The sequence below is a fragment of the Bufo gargarizans genome, chromosome 4 (genome assembly GCF_014858855.1).
Source record: "Bufo gargarizans isolate SCDJY-AF-19 chromosome 4, ASM1485885v1, whole genome shotgun sequence".
Taxonomy (NCBI): Eukaryota; Metazoa; Chordata; class Amphibia; order Anura; family Bufonidae; genus Bufo; species Bufo gargarizans.
In genome coordinates this window covers 516,555,182-516,575,350 of record NC_058083.1, presented here as the reverse complement: position 1 = coordinate 516,575,350, position 20,169 = coordinate 516,555,182, and the positions used below count along the sequence as shown (strand labels likewise).

The 20,169-nt window shown below is 44.4% G+C and overlaps 1 protein-coding gene across 1 annotated transcript in view; it reads left to right on the top strand.

Annotated features, from left to right (window-relative positions):
• The window catches only part of LOC122934035 (gastrula zinc finger protein XlCGF49.1-like), a 179,858-nt gene that overhangs the window by 7,531 nt on the left and 152,158 nt on the right, over positions 1–20,169 (top strand). Inside the window, exons 2-5 of the mRNA XM_044289177.1 lie at positions 14,335–14,484; positions 14,614–14,793; positions 14,874–15,197; positions 16,207–16,309. The gene's annotated coding sequence lies outside the window, so the exon portion shown is untranslated. The remainder of the gene's footprint in view (positions 1–14,334; positions 14,485–14,613; positions 14,794–14,873; positions 15,198–16,206; positions 16,310–20,169) is intronic.

The window sequence follows — 20,169 nt, the reverse complement described above, 5'->3', positions numbered from 1 at the left end:
ATCTTTACCCTCATAGACACGAAATTTGTGGGTATAGCCTGTGGCCCTTTCACAGAGCTTATACAATTTGACCCCATACCGGGCGCGCTTGCTTGGGATGTATTGTTTGAAGCCAAGGCGTCCGGTAAAATGTATAAGGGACTCGTCTACGCAGATGTTTTGCTCAGGGGTATACAAATCTGCAAATTTGGTGTTTAAAGTGGTCTATGAGGGGCCAAATTTTGTGGAGCCGGTCAAAAGCAGGGTGGCCCCTGGGACGGGAGGCGGTGTTGTCACTAAAGTGCAGGAAACGCAGGATGGTCTCAAATCGTGTCCTGGACATGGCAGCAGAGAACATGGGCATGTGATGAATTGGGTTCGTGGACCAATATGACCGCAATTCATGCTTTTTTTGTTAGGCCCATGTTAAGGAGAAGGCCCAGAAGAATTTTAAATTCGGAAACTTGGACGGATTTCCACCGGAAAGACTGGGCATAAAAGCTTCCCGGGTTGGCGGCTATAAATTCAGTGGCATATCGGTTTGTTTCTGCCACGACTAAGTCCAAGAGCTCCGCAGTCAAGAACATCTAAAAAAAAAACAGTGCCGAACCGATCTGAGCTGTCTCAACCCGAATTCCAGACTGGGCGGTGAAAGGGGGAACTACTGGTGCAGCTGAAGTTGGGGGCTGCCAATCAGGGTTTTCCAGCACCTCAGGGACTCTAGGGGCTCTACGGGCCCGTCTGTGCGGTGGCTGCGATGGGGTAACTACTGCACGTGCCACTGTACCAGCTTCAACTGCCCTTCTGGTGCTCGCCACTTCACCATGTTGTACGGCAGTGCTGGTACTAGGTCCAGGATGGGCTGCGCTGCTGGTGTATGCCTCACCACGTAATCCGACAGCACCAGCCCCACTCTGCTGCCCTTGAAGCGGATCCTGCGCAACCTGTGGTCTAGCAACACAGGCCGGGTACGCCTGGTGCTATCAGGGACCTCAACCTCCTCGTCTGAACTTTGGGTCAGACTGCCACTGCTTTTTACAGGTTCATATTCTGACCCGCTGGATTCATTAGATGAGGGTTCCCATTCCTCATCCGACTGGGTCAGAAGCCTGTAGGCCTCTTCAGAAGAATACCTCTTGTTTGCCATTTGGTCAACTAAATTTAGGGGGTATTCCCTGAGACTACCCAAGAAAAAAAGCAAGCCTGTCTTACAAATGGGAGGCTAGCGAAGTACTGGAGGCCGCTGTGATTGTGCAGTGATAAAAAAAAATAAATGTTTTTTGTCACTGTGGCGGGGCGGGCGTGGGTGAACGCATGTGTGGGCGACCGATCAGGCCTGATCGGGCACACACTGCGTTTTGGGTGGAGGGCGAGCTAAGTTGACACTAATACTATTATAGATCTGACTGTGATCAGTTCTGATCACTTACAGATACTATAAAAGTACAAATGCTGATTAGCGATACGCTAATCAGTGACTGCGGTGCGGTGGGCTGGGTGATAACCGATTGCTAAACTACCTAACCAAGGGGCCTAAACTATCCTAAAACCTAACAGTCAATACTAGTGAAAAAAAAAGTGACAGTTTACACTGATCACTTTTTTCCCTTTCACTAGGTGATTGACAGAGGCGATCCAGGGGTTAATTAGGGTGATGGGGGTGATGGGGGGTGATCTGGGACTAAGTGTTGTGTCTTGTGTACTTACAGTGATCTGTGCTCCTCTGCTGATACCAACCGACCAAAAGGACCAGCAGAGGAGCACACAAGCCATTTAACACATTATATTTATAAATATAATGTGTTAACTGGCTTCTGATTCGTTTTTTTTTTGAAAATCATCAGCCTGCCAGCCACGATCATTGGCTGGCAGGCTGATGACGAACTTGTCCTTTAACTTTTGCCGGCCCGCGCATGCCCGAAATCTCGCGTCTCGCGAGATGACGCCCCGGCGCGTCCAGGAGGAATAACAGGGCCACCGCAAAGACGCAATCCTGCGTACGGCGGTCCAGTAGTGGTTAAAAGTGACCTCCACAGTGCCCGCCCATATAACAGTGACCGACCCTTTACCTTTAACAGTGACTTCCACAGTGCCCGACCCTTTAACATTGACCACCCCTTTAACAGTGACCTTCATAGTGGCCTCCCCTTTAACAGTGACCTATTCTGTGACTTCCCCTTTAACAATGACCTTCACATTGACCACCCCTTTAACCAGGGGTGTTGCTAGGGTCTGAAGACATCCGGGGCACGAGCCCACGTGAAGCCACGCCCCCACCCCATGAAGCCACGCCCTCATCGTCATTCGGGGCCTTCACAGTAGTTATTAACCCCTTTCGTGAATGGGGGACTGCTGAAAGGGGTTAATAACTACAGTGAAGGGCCTAGCCGTCTGGGCAACCTCACAGATCATCCTAACCTATGGTCAGCCTAATTTAAAATGAAGCAACTATAAACTAGCCCCCCAACTATAAACTAATCACAGAAGTTGGAACCCATCAACCCCCTTGTACTTGTTCCGCTACTTGCAGGCTGCGCGGGCATGAGTTCCGAACTTCGGACCAAAGTGACTGAAGTTTTGAACTCGTGCCCATGCAACCTGCAAGTAGCGGAACAAGTACAAGGGGGGTTGGGGGATGATCTGTGGGATTGCCCAGACTGCTAGGAATATCCTAATAAATAAAAGAATCCCACCAGCATAGGGTACTTTCACACTTGCGTTTTTCTTTTCCGGCATAGAGTTCCGTCACAGGGGCTCTATACCGGAAAAGAACTGATCAGTTTTATCCCCATGCATTCTGAATGGAGAGTAATCCGTTCACTTTGCATCATGATGTCTTCAGTTCAGTCGTTTTGACTGATCAGGCAAAAGAGAAAACCTCAGCATGCTACGGTTTTCTCTCCGGCGGAAAAAACTGAAGACTTGCCTGAACGCCGGATCCGGCATTTTTTCCCATAGGAATGTATTAGTGCCGGATCCGGCATTCAGAATACCGGATCAGTCGTTCCGGCATGCGCATGCGCAGATCGGTAAAAATGTATATACATAGTCATCTTCCTGTGTATTATAGTATAGACTATGCTGGTATAACCTGGGCATATCGGAGTATAATTCTATATGTACAGCGCAGGTATATACATAGTCATCCTCCTGTGTATTATAGTATATACTGTGCTGGTATAACCTGGGTCTATCTGAGTGAAATCTATATGTACAGCGCAGGTATATACATAGTCATCCTCCTGTGTATTATAGTATAGACTATGCTGGTATAACCTGGGTATATCTGAGTGTAATCTATATGTACAGCGCAGGTATATACATAGTCATCCTCCTGTGTATTATAGTATATACTGTGCTGGTATAACCTGGGTCTATCTGAGTGTAATCTATATGTACAGCGCAGGTATATACATAGTCATCCTCCTGTGTATTATAGTATATACTGTGCTGGTATAACCTGGGTCTATCTGAGTGTAATCTATATGTACAGCGCAGGTATATACATAGTCATCCTCCTGTGTATTATAGTATATACTGTGCTGGTATAACCTGGGTCTATCTGAGTGTAATCTATATGTACAGCGCAGGTATATACATAGTCATCTCCTGTGTATTATAGTATATACTGTGCTGGTATAACCTGGGTCTATCTGAGTGTAATCTATATGTACAGCGCAGGTATATACATAGTCATTCTCCTGTGTATTATAGTATAGACTATGCTGGTATAACCTGGGTCTATCTGAGTGTAATCTATATGTACAGCACAGGTATATACATAGTCATCCTCCTGTGTATTATAGTATAGACTATGCTGGTATAACCTGGGTCTATCTGAGTGTAATCTATATGTACAGCGCAGGTATATACATAGTCATCTTCCTGTGTATTATAGTGTATATACTGTGCTGGTATAACCTGAGAGACAAGCGGAGAGACTGATCCGTCCTTGCAATGCATTTGTGAGACGGATCCGCATCCGGATCCGCCTCACAAATGCTTTCAGTCAGTGGCGGATCCGGCGGGCAGTCCGCCGGATCACACTGCCGCAAGTGTGAAAGTACCCATAGGCGTGCGCAGCCTATTGCATTACACATATATAAAATATATATATATATATATATATATATATATATATACAGTATAGACCAAAAGTTTGGACACACCTTCTCATTCAAAGAGTTTTCTTTATTTTCATGACTATGAAAATTGGAGATTCACACTGAAGGCATCAAAACTATGAATTAACACATGTGGAATTATATACATAACAAAAAAGTGTGAAACAACTGAAAATATGTCATATTCTAGGTTCTTCAAAGTAGCCACATTTTGCTTTGATTACTGCTTTGCACACTCTTGGCATTCTCTTGATGAGCTTCAAGAGGTAGTCACCTGAAATGGTCTTCCAACAGTCTTGAAGGAGTTCCCAGAGCTGCTTAGCACTTGTTGGCCCTTTTGCCTTCACTCTGCGGTCCAGCTCACCCCAAACCATCTCGATTGGGTTCAGGTCCGGTGACTGTGGAGGCCAGGTCATCTGGCACAGCACCCCATCACTCTCCTTCATGGTCAACAGTGTCACCAGCAAAGCACCCCCACACCATCACACCTCTTCCTCCATGCTTCACGGTGGGAACCAGGCATGTAGAGTCCATCCGTTCACCTTTTCTGCGTCGCACAAAGACACGGTGGTTGGAACCAAAGATCTCAAATTTGGACTCGGACCAAAGCACAGATTTCCACTGGTCTAATGTCCATTCCTTGTGTTCTTTAGCCCAAACAAGTCTCTTCTGCTTGTTGCCTGTCCTTAGCAGTGGTTTCCTAGCAGATATTCTACCATGAAGGCCTGATTCACACAGTCTCCTCTTAACAGTTGTTCTAGAGATGTGTCTGCTGCTAGAACTCTGTGTGGCATTGACCTGGTCCCTAATCTGAGCTGCTGTTAACCTGCGATTTCTGAGGCTGGTGACTCGGATGAACTTATCCTCCGCAGCAGAGGTGACTCTTGGCCTTCTTTCCTGGGGCGGTCTGCATGTGAGCCAATTTATTTTTGTACCGCTTGATGGTTTTTGTGACTGCACTTGGGGACACTTTCAAAGTTTTCCCAATTTTTCGGACTGACGGACCTTAATTTCTTAAAGTTAAAGTCTATTCAGTAGGACTATCAGCTGTGTGTCCACCTGACTTCTTCACAACGCAACTGATGGTCCCGACCCCATTTATAAGGCAAGAAATCCCACTTATTAAACCTGACAGGGCACACCTGTGAAGTGAAAACCATTTCAGGTGACTACCTCTTGAAGCTCGACAAGAGAATGCCAAGAGTGTGCAAAGCAGTAATCAAAGCAAAAGGTGGCTACTTTAAAGAACCTAGAATATGACATATTTTCAGTTGTTTCACACTTGTTTGTTATGTATATAATTCCACATGTGTTAATTCATAGTTTTGATGCCTTCAGTTTGAATCTACAATTTCCATAGTCATGAAAATAAAGAAAACTCTTTGAATGAGAAGGTGTGTCCAAACTTTTGGTATGTACTGTATATACAGCTAATTATGCTTATTCGGCCTGTCAGTGTCCTTTTAAGGCCTCTTTCCCATGGGCGTGTGCGCCCGGTGGTCGTGCTGCGGCCTGCAAAATGCGGGCCGCGATGCACGAGCTCAGTCCGTGGAGCAGCCGCAGCGGATGGCGGACCCATTCACTTGAATGGGTCCGCGATCCGGCCATTCCGCAAAAAGATAGAACATGTCCTGTCTTTTTGCGGAACGGAAGTACGGGACGAAACCCTGCGGAAGCACTCCTTAGTGCTTCCGTAGGGTTCCGTTCCGTGGTTCCATTCTGCACCATTCCTCATCTCCGGATTCGCGGACCCATTGAAGTGAATGGGTCCGCATCCGTGATGCGGAATGCCCACGGAACGGCACCAGTGTATTGCGGATCCGCAAATGCAGTCCGCAATACGGCAACGGGGCGCACACGCCTGTGGGAGAGAGGCCTAATTCTGTTTGTACCATATCATCTGTATATATCTGTGTGTATATAGTGTTGTGTCTAGTGCGCCCTTAAGGCAATTAAATATATAAATTAATCTTGCGCTGTTCTGCATCTCGATCACGAATCCCCACGTCCGTGTTTCAGCATAACGTCATAAGCTACCTGGGGTTGGTTCCGACCCGATCTAATCCCATTAACGGACCTGGCCTATATCTATCGAGGAACTAGTGGCAGTCTACTCGGCTGGCAGAGCTCTGCTTCACTGGGGCAGTGAAATGCTCTCTCAGCTTGTCAGGGTTGTGAGCGAGTGTTGTGTCACTCCTGAGGTTGCGTGGACCACCCTCTATCACTCCCGGTGCCTCCCTGCGCCCGTTCGGACAGGAGGCGTCTGTGTAAACTGTGCCAAGCTGACCTTATGTACTCCCAGGGAGGGCGTAACGTCACGTCTTGTTAACCAGTGACAAAACCGTACCACGTGATCCCGATGTACAGTGTCGGTGGGCAGGGCTTCGAGGTGCCGTATCGTCACATATTGGTGTCACTTTTTTTTTTTTACTGTAGGGGTGCATCAGGGGAACTTGAAATATAAGTTAAGTTGCCTTTATTGTCACTGTACAATACAATGTAATACAATGTACAATACAATGAAATGTTGTTTGGAGCAATCCTAGATGCCATGGACAGAGGAACAAGAACTGACATTTAACCCCTTAAGGACCGAGGACGTACCGGTACGCCCTATTTCCCGAGTCCTTAAGGACCGAGGACGTACCGGTACGTCCTGACTTAAAATCTGAATTCCGGCGCCGCGGGGGTTAATCGGAACGGGATTTCGGCTGAAATCATTCAGCCGGCATCCCGTAACAACGCAGGGGGGGGTCATTTGACCCCCCCGTGTCGGCGATCGCAGCAAACCGCAGGTCAATTCAGACCTGCGGTTTGCTGCGCTTTTTGCAGTTTCTGATCCCCGCGGTCCCTGACCGCGGGGATCAGAAACTTCAGAGTGCCTAAAATCAAGATTTCACCTTCCCCCTGCACCCCTGCACGATTTGATGGCGGCGGGTGGTGCAGGGGGGGTGTCGCAGGCAGTGGGGGCGTTGCGGGAGGCGGGCAGTGCGGCAGGCGGGATCGCGATCCCCCGCCCGCCTCCCCTTGAATAATCGTTGGTTTCTAGTGGATATACCAGGGTGCCAGCACATTGCTGGCACCCTGGTATAAACGGCTGACATCGTTGATGCGATGTCAGCCGTTTAACCCTTTCCATACAGCGGTCCGTATGGACCGCTGTATGGAAAAGGTTAACAGTGCAGGGAGCTCCCTCCCTCTCCCATCGGGGGGCTGCTGTGCCTTTGCAGCCCCCCGATGGGAGAGGGAGAGAGCCCCCAGGCATCCCCCCGAGAGCCCCGTCCTTACCCTTCCCCGTCTGCGAAGTTGTGGCAGACGGGGAAGGTTCCCATGGCAACAGGACGCCTGCTCAGGCGTCCTGCTGTCCATGGTGCTGAACAGATCTGTGCTGAAAGCATAGATCTGTTCAGTGTAAGTAAAATACAGTGCAGAACCCTATATAGGTTCTGTACTGTATTATACAGACATCAGACCCACTGGATCTTCAAGAACCAAGTGGGTCTGGGTCAAAAAAATAAAAAAAAATGTGAAAAAAGTTAAGATAAAAAAAAAAAACATTTATCACTGAATAAAAATTAGTATAGTATAGTCTATATAAAAATAAAGTATACATATTAGGTATCGCCACGTCCGTATCGACCGGCTCTATAAAAATATCACATGACCTAACCCCTCAGATGACCACCGTAAAAAAAAAAAAAAAAAAAAGTGTAAAAAAAGCAATTTTTGGCCATCTTACGTCACAAAAAGTGTAATAGCAAGCGATCAAAAAGTCATATGCACCCCAAAATAGTGCCAATCAAACCGTCATCTCATCCCGCAAAAAATGAGACCCTACTCAAGATAATCGCCCAAAAACTGAAAAAACTATGGCTCTTAGACTATGGAAACACTAAAACATGATTTTTTTTTGTTTCAAAAATAAAATCATTGTGTAAAACTTACATAAATAAAAATAAAGTATACATATTAGGTATCGCCACGTCCGTATCGACCGGCTCTATAAAAATATCACATGACCTAACCCCTCAGATGACCACCGTAAAAAAATAATAAAAATAAACGGTGTAAAAAAAGCTATTTTTTGCCATTTTACGTCACAAAAAGTGTAATAGCAAGCGATCAAAAAGTCATATGCACCCCAAAATAGTGCCAATCAAACCGTCATCTCATCCCGCAAAAAATTAGACCCTACTCAAGATAATCGCCCAAAAACTGAAAAAACTATGGCTCTTAGACTATGGAGACACTAAACAATTTTTTGGTTTTAAAAAAAAGTTATTGTATAAAACTTACATAAATAAAAAAAAATTGTATACATATTAGGTATCGCCGCGTCCGTGACAACCTGCTCTATAAAATTACCACATGATCTAACCTGTCAGATGAATGTTGTAAATAACAAAAAAAAAAACACGTGCCAAAAAAGCTATTTCTTGTTACCTTGCCTCACAAAAAGTGTAATATAGAGCAATAAAAAATCATATGTACCCTAAACTAGTACCAACAATACTGCCACCCTATTCCGTACTTTCTAAAATGGGGTCACTTTTTTGGAGTTTCTACTCTAGGGGTGCATCAGGGGGGCTTCAAATGGGACATATTGTCAAAAAAACAGTTGGCATTCCTTTCCTTCTGCGCCCTGCCGTGTGCCCGTACAGCAGTTTACGACCACATATGGGGTGTTTCTGTAAACTACCGAATCAGGGCCATAAATAATGAGTTTTGTTTGGCTGTTAACCCTTGCTTTGTAACTGGAAAAAAAAAAAAAAATGGAAAATCTGCCAAAAAAGTGAAATTTTGAAATTGTATCTCTATTTTCCATTAAATCTTGTGCAACACCTAAAGGGTTAACGAAGTTTGTAAAATCAGTTTTGAATACCTTGAGGGGTGTAGTTTCTTAGATGGGGTCACTTTTATGGAGTTTCTACTCTAGGGGTGCATCAGGGGGCTTCAAATGGGACATGGTGTCAAAAAAACTGTCCAGCAAAATCTGGCTTCCAAAAACCATACGGCGCACCTTTCACTCTACGCCCCGCTGTGTGGCTGTACAGTAGTTTACAGACACATATTGGGTGTTTCTGTGAACAGCAGAGTCAGGGCAATAAAGGTACAGTCTTGTTTGGCTGTTAACCCTTGCTTTGTTAGTGGAAAAAATGGGTTAAAATGGAAAATTAGGCAAAAAAATGAAATTCTCAAATTTCATTCCCATCTGCCAATAACTCTTGTGCAACACCTAAAGGGTTAACGAAGTTTGTGAAATCAGTTTTGAATACCTTGAGGGGTGTAGTTTCTTAGATGGGGTCACTTTTATGGAGTTTCTACTCTAGGGGTGCATCAGGGGGCTTCAAATGGGACATGGTGTCAAAAAAACTGTCCAGCAAAATCTGGCTTCCAAAAACCATACGGCGCACCTTTCACTCTACGCCCCGCTGTGTGGCCGTACAGTAGTTTACAGACACATATTGGGTGTTTCTGTAAACAGCAGAGTCAGGGCAATAAAGATACAGTCTTGTTTGGCTGTTAACCCTTGCTTTGTTAGTGGAAAAAATGGGTTAAAATGGAAAATTAGGCAAAAAAATGAAATTCTCAAATTTCATCCCCATTTGCCAATAACTCTTGTGCAACACCTAAAGGGTTAACGGAGTTTGTAAAATCAGTTTTGAATACCTTGAGGGGTGTAGTTTATAGAATGGGGTCATTTTTGGGCGGTTTCTATTATGTAAGCCTCGCAAAGTGACTTCAGAGCTGTAGTGGTCCCTAAAAATTGGGTTTTTGTAAATTTCTGAAAAATTTCAAGATTTGCTTCTAAACTTCTAAGCCTTGTAACATCCCCAAAAAATAAAATATCATTCCCAAAATAATTCAAACATGAAGTAGACATATGGGGAATGTTAAGTCATCACAATTTTTGGGGGTATTACTATGTGTTACAGAAGTAGAGAAACTGAAACTTTGAAATTAGCAAATTTTTCAAAATTTTTGGTAAATTAGGTATTTTATTATGCAAAAAAATTCATTTTTTTTACTTTATTTTACCAGTGTCATGAAGTACAATATGTGACGAAAAAACAATCTCAGAATGGCCTGGATAAGTCAAAGTGTTTTAAAGTTATCAGCACTTAAAGTGACACTGGTCAGATTTGCAAAAAATGGCCTGGTCCTTAAGGTGAAAATGAGCCCGGTCCTTAAGGGGTTAAACTAAAGCATTACACTAGAAAAAAACAAAACATTGCACTAGAAAGCATTACTATTCACAGTTCACAGCATATATATAGTAAGTGCTTGTGAGTATATACACACACTGATTCAGACACCACTGCAGACAAGAGGTCCTCATGGGTTCATGAATGCAGCAGTCACTTTCAGTCTGTGGTAGTTTCTATCCTAGGAAGAGGCAATAATCTCAGAGCATTTAGGAGACTGATTGCTTTGGGGTAAAAGCTGTTCTTCAGCCTAGTGGTGCGGGGATGTAGGGCTCTAAGACGCCTACCAGAGGGTAGGGGAGTGAAAAGGCTGTGGCCGGGGTGAGTTGGATACCCACGGTTAATTTTTGCCCTGTTGCTGCAGCGAGCAGTGAAGATGTCACCCAGTGATGGTAACTGAGTACCAGTGATTCTGCCAGCCATTCTGATGATGCGCTTGAGGTTCTTCTTGTCCTCAGAAGAGCAGCCGGAGGACCACACTGTGCTGCAGTATGTGATAACAGATTCTATGGTGCACCTGTAAGAATTTACTAGCAGCTGTTTTGGGAGTTGTGCTTTCTTCAGACTCCTCAGAAAATAAAGCCTCTGAAGGCCTTTTTTGGGTAATTTCTGTTGTGGTTTTTTTATCCATGACAGGTCCTGACTAATATGAACTCCCAAGAATCTGAAACTTTGAACTAAATCCACGTTTCCACCATTAATGTTAATGGATTGGTGTCCATTTTGTTTCTTCTTCCTAAAATCCAGAATTAGCTCCTTTTTTGTTTTCTTGGTATTGAGTAGGAGGTTGTTGTTCTTACTCCATCTCTCTAGGTTCTCAACCTCTTTCCTATAGGCTGTTTCATCATTGTTAGAGATTAGGCCTATCACGGTCGTGTCATCTGCAAATTTTACATGGCAGCTTAAAATTATCCCAGTGAAATCTGCCTTCCAAAATTTTTATGTCGCTCCTTTCCTTTTGTGCCCTGCCGTGTGCCTGTACAGCAGTTTATGACCACATAAAAAAATATTGAGGTTTATTTTGCTGTTAACCCATATTGCTGTATTGCAGGAAAAATGGTTTAATGTAAAAAAAATTGCAAAAAAAATATAAAATTTTGAAATTACCTTCATTTTCTTTTAAACAGTTGTGGAACACCTCAAAGTATAACTGTCATATTTTTTTTTTTTTTTGTGGAGTATTGGATTGTGGTGATTAATATCTCCTTAGTGGCCCTAGTTCAACTTTTCACTGTGTATTCAATTACCCCTTAATTCTACATTTTAGTTCCCTGTACTGCCTATTGTTACCTGTGCTTAAAATAGGGTTGCTAGGCATGTTCCGTCTGTTGAAGGACGGAGGACGCAGCGCGCAGGGTCACATTACTGACAGCCAGGGACTAAGTAAATGATTAAAGCCAGTTCCTCCCCAGCAGCTGATAACAGTGCCTGGCCTGTGTGCACTTCTCCCTGTCCCTGCGCTTGGCAGACGCTCCCTCACTCAGCAGAGCTGGGACAATGCAGAGTGCAAGCAGCGCAGACCAGGGAAGGGAGATCTGCCGTCTGCTCAGTGTATAAATTAAAGCAACATGTGGTAAGAGGACCCCTTTGTGCTGCAGGAGATTAACCCTTTAGGGGGGGGGGCTCTGGTTACTGACACTTTTGGGGGGCTATTGTTACTGGCTAGTGAGGCCAGGTGGGATTAGCCTCAGGGTGAGGGTAGTGGCGGCCATCTTAACTGAATAGTGAGATTGCAGTTTTATGCAAACTGGTTACTAAGGGCTGAATCTTATTAAATATGGGGTAAGTCAGTCTAATAGTTACTGATTCTGGAATATCATGTTATTAGTAACTACATATATGAAAATTGAAATTAGGGTCTAAATGTGACAGTTATCCTTTAAGGGTTAGCAAAGTTTGTAACATCAGTTTTGAATAATTTGAGGGGTTTAGTTTCTAAAATGGGGTCATTTATGGGTGGTTTCTACTATATAAGCCCCTCAAAATCACTTTATAACTGAATTGGTGCTTAAAAAAGCTATTTTGGAAATTTTCTTGAAAATTTAAAAAATTACTTCAAAAATAAAATAACATTTACAAAATGATGCCAACATAAAGTAGACATATGGGGGAATGTTGACTGATAACCCCTTTAATAATAATAAAAAATAAAATAACTTGTAAAATAGTTATCAGAGTTATTTTTTTGTTCTTTCTATGTTCCTAACTAAGCAAATGTAACCGCTTTCCAATTCACTCACTTTATCTCCGGTGGCTGGTTTCTCAGATTTCACTGAGGGTCACATGACCTGTGATGTCAGCTTCTCTCCCTGCTCTGATAAAGGTCGTTTACAAGCCTGTAAACGAGACGTCACTCTGCTGGCCACGCCCCCTTCACTGCCGTCTACTCTCTGCTAGGATACTTAACCCCTTCAGCTGCACAGCTCTGCAGGCAGTGACAATTCTGGGCACTGGAGCTGATATACTAGAGAGAGCATTGCACAAGAAGGTAGGGGGAAGATCCTGTGTGCATTAGCAGTGTCATACAGCTGGGACATGTAGTTCTACACATATAACATGCTGCAGAGTCTCCCAGCATTTTCCAATGAGGAAAAAAATATATATATTTTTTTTTTTTGCATAAAACGTGCTTAGCTCAGTTATATATCAGATTTTCAGTGCTATATTATTTTTTTTCATAACTCTGACAACCCCTTTAAGTAGAGAAATTCTAAATTAGAAAATTTGCTAATTTTAAAAATTTTCTGGAAGAAAATATTGACCCAATTTTGCCGCAAACATGAAGTACAATGTGTCACCAGAAAACAATCTCAGAATCAGTTAGATAAGTAAAACTATTCCAAAGTTATTACCACCACGTGATTAGCAAAAACAGGCCTAGTCAGGGAGGTGAAATCTGACCTGGGGTAGAACGGGTTAATATATGCAAATAAGCCTCTGGGAGCAACGGGGGTGTTGCCCTTACACCTAGAGGCTCCTCTTTTTCTGCACCTGCCACGCCCATTTCACTTTCATTGACAGGGTCAGGTGTGATTACGTCTTCACTGCCTGGTCCTGTCAATCAAAGTGAAAAGGGCGTGGCAGGTGCAGAAAGGAGGAGCCTCTAGGTAAAAAGGCAACGCCCCCGTTACTCCTGGAGGTTCATTTGCATATAATAAAACATAATTATCTCAGCAGTGCGGGCACATATCAACATGGGACTAACACAGATGCCTTCAGCTGCCAAGCGCACATGTACCAGGTCAGCCGGTGTCACAGGTACCAATCTGCTGACAGATGCCCTTTATTCTTGTGATTCCATCTGATAGGACGAGGGCAGTCTGAGCTCTAGATCTATGAAGTGATCTACCAGATTACAGCTTTAGGCTGCTTTCATACCAGCGTTTTCAGTTCCGCTATTGAGATCTGTCATAGGATAAAAACTCTTCAGATTTGTCTCCATTCATTGTCAATGGGGACAAAACTGAACTAAACGAAATGGAGTCACCAAAATGCTTTCTGTTCTATTTGGTTGCTCTCCCATCGCGGACAGAATAATGCTGCAAGCAGTGTTTTCTCTGTCCGCGATGTGGTGTGGAGCAAGACGGATCCGTCCTGACACACAATGTAAGTCCACGGGGACGGATCAGTTTTCTCTGACATAATAGAAATGGATCCGTCCCCCATTGACTTTCAATAGTGTTCATGACGGATCCGTCATGGCTATAGAAGACATAATACAACCAGATCCTCTCATGACGGATGCATGCAGTTGTATCATTGAAACGGAAGCGTTTTTGCAGATCCATGACGGATCCGCAAAAAACGCTGGTGTGAAAGTAGCCTTATACTGGTATTACCGCTGTGACCTGTAACTGACTATAGTGGTAATATGAAGGTGTGACAGGCTTTTGACCTGAAACATGGAGGATCTGCCTTGATACACTTTATTATCTCCTCCAGTGTTTCCTCTTCTTATCTCCAGTAATTGTATTTTACATGGGATTTTCTATGATTTTACATCGGTTCATCTTCTTTCCATTCAGGTTCCTACAATATAGGATCCGCTCAGCGTATATCTCCTATATAAGATCATTCTCCTGATTGACCCATCAAGGATGGATAGGGATGGGGACAAGATGGCAGAGAGTATAATAAATCTCACCCTAGAGATCCTCCTCCGGCTTACTGGAGAGGTGAGAGATTCTGATGATGTCACATTACATCATCTTCTCTATGTTACTAACAGATGGACATGACTGGAGAGGTGAGGGACTCTGGAGATGTATGGAGTGATATTTATTACTGCGTCTGTCCATAACCAGGAATACACAGTAGTGAAGAAGACCTCTAGTGAGCATTGTCAGGCCCCGGTATCTGAAGGACGGGGAGGAATCCTGAGCCCAATATCCAGGCCGACACCTCACATCCCGATACATGAGAACGTCAACAGAGAGAAGGTCCTAGAGCTCACCAACAAGATTATTGAGCTTCTGACTGGAGAGGTGACATCGCTGGGAATGCCGGGACATTATACAGTAGCACTATCAAGAGATCTGGGTGATGACTATCATTCTGTTGTCAGGTTCCTATAAGGTGTCAGGATGTCGCCGTCTATTTCTCCATGGAGGAGTCTGAGTATTTAGAAGGACACAAAGATCTGTACAAGAACGTTATGATGGAGGATCACCAGCCACCAAGTAAAAGACATGACTAAATACACACATCCTCTCACTAGTTATATGTAAGAAATTAATTGTCACTGTATGTTTTTCCTACAGTTAAAGAAGAGAGAACAACTCCCAGTCCCCTTCTTCTACATGATGAGAGATGTCCCAGTCTTCTTCTACAGCATGGTTCAGAAGAACATCAAAGCATTCCATATGATGATCAGATAGATGGAAATAAGGTCTCATGAAAGGTTCCCTATGATCTGTAGAAGTGCTGTGAAGATCTTGTGTTCAGTCTTGTTTTATAAACCAGTATTATATGTTTTATCCTTGTATATGAGAAAGGTAGAGATGTCAGGATTACAGCTAACTATAGACCTTACATGTTGTCTGGATATTCTCACAGTTTTCTGGTCTGTAGAGACTGCTGGTTGGAATAAGGAACCAACTAGATGCCTATATATAGAAGACCTGCAGATTTTTTTGAGTCAGACAATAAAACATCGCACATGTAGATCCACTGTGTCTCCTGAATAGATTTGACATGGATCTGCTCCAAAGTGTGTACAGGGATCTGGACTTTGTTGCAGGGGAACCACTAGGCTGCTGCACTTGAAGTAGTTTCTGTAAAAGTGACTGGTGACCCATCTATTCAGGAAAGGCAGAATAGATGTGGTCCGTTGTCAGGACAAGCAGCTCAGGATCAGAACGGAGATCAGGCAAGGGTCAGGTCAGACAGCAAAGGGTCCAATCTAGTCGGGCAGAAGTCTACAGAGAACAGGCAAGCAAGCTTTCCATGAAACTAGCATACTATAACCTATTGATCAGGCTCCTTTCCATAGCTTGTAGAGATCAGAGTGCGTGCATGCCGGCCCTATAAGAGCCAGAGATAGTGTGTGCACACATGACCTATGGGCAGAGAAGGTCATTATCGGCAGGAAGCAGGCCTCAGCTTGTGTGGGAGGACAGCGTTATTCCAGCAGCCGGGACCACTGGGAAGGCAGAGAGGGATGTCTGTGGGACTGGACCACTGGAGCCCTAAATCTATGGAGCAGGTAATCCAGGCAGCAGGCGTGCCCACCAGCAGGAAGGAGAGCAGCTATAGGCATGGACCGCTGCCATAGCAGATAACTCTGCTGTCATTTCATCACTTATTGTCATTGTAATTAATGATCTTTTCTGGTCACATCAAACATTCCACACGACTTCTCCATCAGTCTGCTGACTTTTACCATTTCTGTTTCACAGCTTTTAAATCTGGGTAAAGATCTGAAGAATATTAAGGCTGAAGATACATATGTGAGGGGTGATGAGCAGATCATAGAGGACATTCCCACCGATAACCACCCAGGTGAGTAGTAACCACTACATAAAGCAGAGAAGACTCACAGATTCTGCTCCTTCACTGGCTACTGATGACTCATTTAACTCCGTCACTGTGCACACATACACGCGTGTCAGTTCACTCTTCACCACAGGCAGTGTTTATTTCAGCAAAACAAAAGTAAACTTGTCCAAACTTTAGCTCTAAGTTTTCTTCAGCCCCCCAATATTGCATAACATAAAGTCCCACATTTTGTGTTCAGTCCAAATCAGATAACAACAATACGATCTCACCACTCTCTGGGGTCTTTCAGAGACCAAATCCTCCCTCTTAGCTTGTTCAGCTTTAGTTAGCCTGTGCACACTTGATCTCCTCAGCTGAGATTGCCACATCCTTTTTAACCACACAGTAGGAAAACCCTGGATGGAGTACGGGAGTGACCTGTCCCACCCAAGCTCTCTGGTCACTCCTAAAACCCGGACCCAAAATCCACTTTAATGAAAACCTCCCAGCAACCTAATGTTACTGGTATACTTATTTCCGGGAATTATATCACTGAGGCATACATTCTCAGTGAGACGTACTGACCATCCATAATTCTCCCCTCTGGGCTACTACATCAGGTAGTGGTGGCAGTTTGGGGGTCACATATTGTACTTTCTGACAGGTTTTCCTTTATTAGCACACAATTGTTACCGATACCAGGTGTCCCACAGTATTGATCAGAAGGTTGGGGTTATCACCCATTCTTCTGACTTATATGAACCCTCTTTCCGTAGTACTTAGAGGCTTTACTGACACTTCTGAACTTTTGGGAATAGGAGAAGCCTTATGGTAGAGCCGAAATAAAGAGCCACCAATGAACAGTAGCAGCTGCCTGTCTGACCATCAAGATCTCACAATGTTCTGCCCTAAAGAAGTAATCATAGGAGGACAAATCCCCAGTGGTCAGTGACAGCTTGCCGGCCATTCTGCTCACCCCTTTCTGCTGAAGACTTCAATGCTATACCCCACTCTCCCCAGGGGCTCTGACCAATCCCAGTATATGGGGCCCCAAAATATCTCATGGCAGCTGTTAAATGGTCCCTTGTTGACACCTCAGAGAACACAGTCACAGTCCTGGTCTGACAACATATAGGATTATTGTATGTGCAGAGAGGTTTTATAGGGGAGCAGTTCTCTATTTGTCTTACACTGTGTGTTATCGGGTTCTAGACACAAATTGTAAACCCGGTGGTGTCCTAGTATCACACCCAAACAGGGAGGGGGGGAATTGTGTAATCAATAGTAGAGCCACTTATAGACTGTATCTAGTAGTTCAAAAAGTAATAAATTATTCTCTGAATGTTGGTTTGCAGGAAAACTTCATTTTCACTGGAATAATAAAAGTTATTTTATAACTGTTTAGATGCAAATACAGAGCGACCATTATTAAAAATCCATTAAAGGGAACCTGTCATCAGAAGTGGCCTATTTATTTATTGTATTTATGTTCTGCATTTATATAGCGCTACTATATTCAGCTGGGCTCTACAGACATTAGGATCACACTGTCCCCAATGGGGCTCACAGTCTAAGTTCCCTATCAGTATGTCTTTTGGAGTGTGTTATTGACCTATTTACATGTCCCCATTGATCAAGCTGCCGGCTTTCAGAAACCAGTTTTGTTAAATTTGACAATCAGATTGTTTGTAGGAAAAATCCACTTTTAAAATGTACCTGATGTCATCGAACATAGCTCCGGTAGTCACTGAGGCGTACCGCTGGATGAGGCGAGACACAGCGTCATCTCTATCCTGCCCAACTTACTCTCACAGAGCTCTGCTGGCTTCTTGATGTCAGCTCCTGGCAATGGGAAATCTCGCACAGCAGGAGACATTGGCAGGGATCTTGACATCTGCTGTCTGTGGTCCCAGCATCTCCTGGGCACATGCAGTGGCCAGGTTTGGGGTGGCCCCCACGCTACGTTGGGACCCCCGGACACCATCGCGGTGTCACCACATGTTCCTGCTCTCCGGAAGGGATGGTAAGGCGTGGTGCACCCCAATGGGAAATAAATCCAGAGAGTCAGGGTCTGCAGTAAACCAGGGTGCTTATTTTAAGTATAAGGACACTGGGTTTTATAGATGCTCACCCGTCTATTGTCATGTAAGGTGCCTTAAGTCTGACGGACTTAACTTTGCATAGGGAATATACACAAAAGTCCAAATGTCAAAGTACTTCCTGCTCTAGGGCACTACATAAACACAGTGAGTGCTTGAAGCCGGGGTGTATACATATCTGCGCGCTTCACATGTCAGGATCCTGGTGCCGGAACGAGGTCTTCTGTGTCTGCGTGAGATTTCTCACTGCCAGGAGCTGACATCAGGAAGCCAGCGGAGGTCTGCAAGAGCAAACTGGGCAGGATAGAGGAGATGACTCCGTTACTCGCCTCACCCAGCGGTACGCCCCAGTGACTCCTGTTTGATGACAAAAGGTACTTTTTAAAAGTGGGTCTTTCCTACAAACAACCTGATTTTCAAATTCAACAAAACTAGTTTCTGAAAGTTGGCAGCTTGTACAGTGGGGACATGTAAAGAGCTCCATAGGCCACTTCTGGTGACAGGATCCCTTTAATGGATTTTTAATAACGGCCGACCCTTTATTTGTATAGAAACAGTTATAAACCATTTTCACTGGAATAATAAAAGTTACGTTTTCATGCAAACCAACATTCAGAGGAGAATTACTACTGGATGCAGTCTATAGGTGGCTGCAATATTCATTACACAATTTCCCTCTCTCTGATTGGGTGTGAAACCCAGGACACCACCGGTGTAGGATTTATGTCTAGAACCCCGATAACACACGGTGTAAGGAAGATTGTGAATTATACAAATTACTTGAATGTGGACATGACAGCTTCATCAATCTCTGGACTCCTGGATTATGCAATTTTGTAATTTTGGTTTATTTTTGTCCCCCTGTTTTGAGTTTTATTTTTCTTTTGTTTAGTGGAGGACCTCATCAGAGGACTGCATCTGGTATTCTAAGTTGATAATATGATGGTGATCATGCTTTCATGGGCATGGTGGGGGAGTGATCATCTGTCCTTTCTCTGCTGTCCCCTTTCCCCTATTGGGGTCACCATTTTATGTTGATAACAGTGGACTGATGAATTCCCGAGATTTGGGGTGAGGATCCATGACACACGATCTGTGCGCTGGATTCCTCTTCCCCTCACTGGGAGTGAGGGTCCCTCTGACTCATCTGGGGGGGACCTCCTCTCCCAGGGGATATTCATCTGCCTTTATATCCCTTTAGATTATCATGGTTAGCGGCTCTTGTACCTTTTCTCTTTCTTTTGTGTGTGTGTGTGTGGGGGAAGAGGGATTGTGACACTTGATGGTGCCCCGAGTACTTTTTTTTCCCTCACCGATGACATCACCCATGCGACTAGGTACTCCCATCCAGGACAGGGAAGAGAGAAAATGGTTCACACCCCCACCACACCTCAGTTCAGGTTTCCTGTCCTCCAGATAGAATGTACCTAGGGAGCTCTTGCTTCTCCCTTCTCAAAGATATCGGCTGGGAGCCAATGCGCATTCTGAGCATGCGCTTGGGGACATGCGGCGGTAAGCTTCCGGCGTCATTACGTCACTTCATGTGATGCGACGCTAGAGGTGGAGGCTCCTTTTGCCGGCTGGATTAGGCATTTGGACCTACTGTTAAAAGGAGGCCAAGGCGCATTATAAATGGCAGCAGGAGAAGGCAGCCAGCTCTATCTTTGCGCACTGAGTGCTGTGCTGGATTCGTTGTCTGGATACAATGTCAGAGCCGGATGATTCACGACGCGCTGATCCCTTGGAACCCTCGAGGCCTACAAACCCGGTACTGGACCTGATACT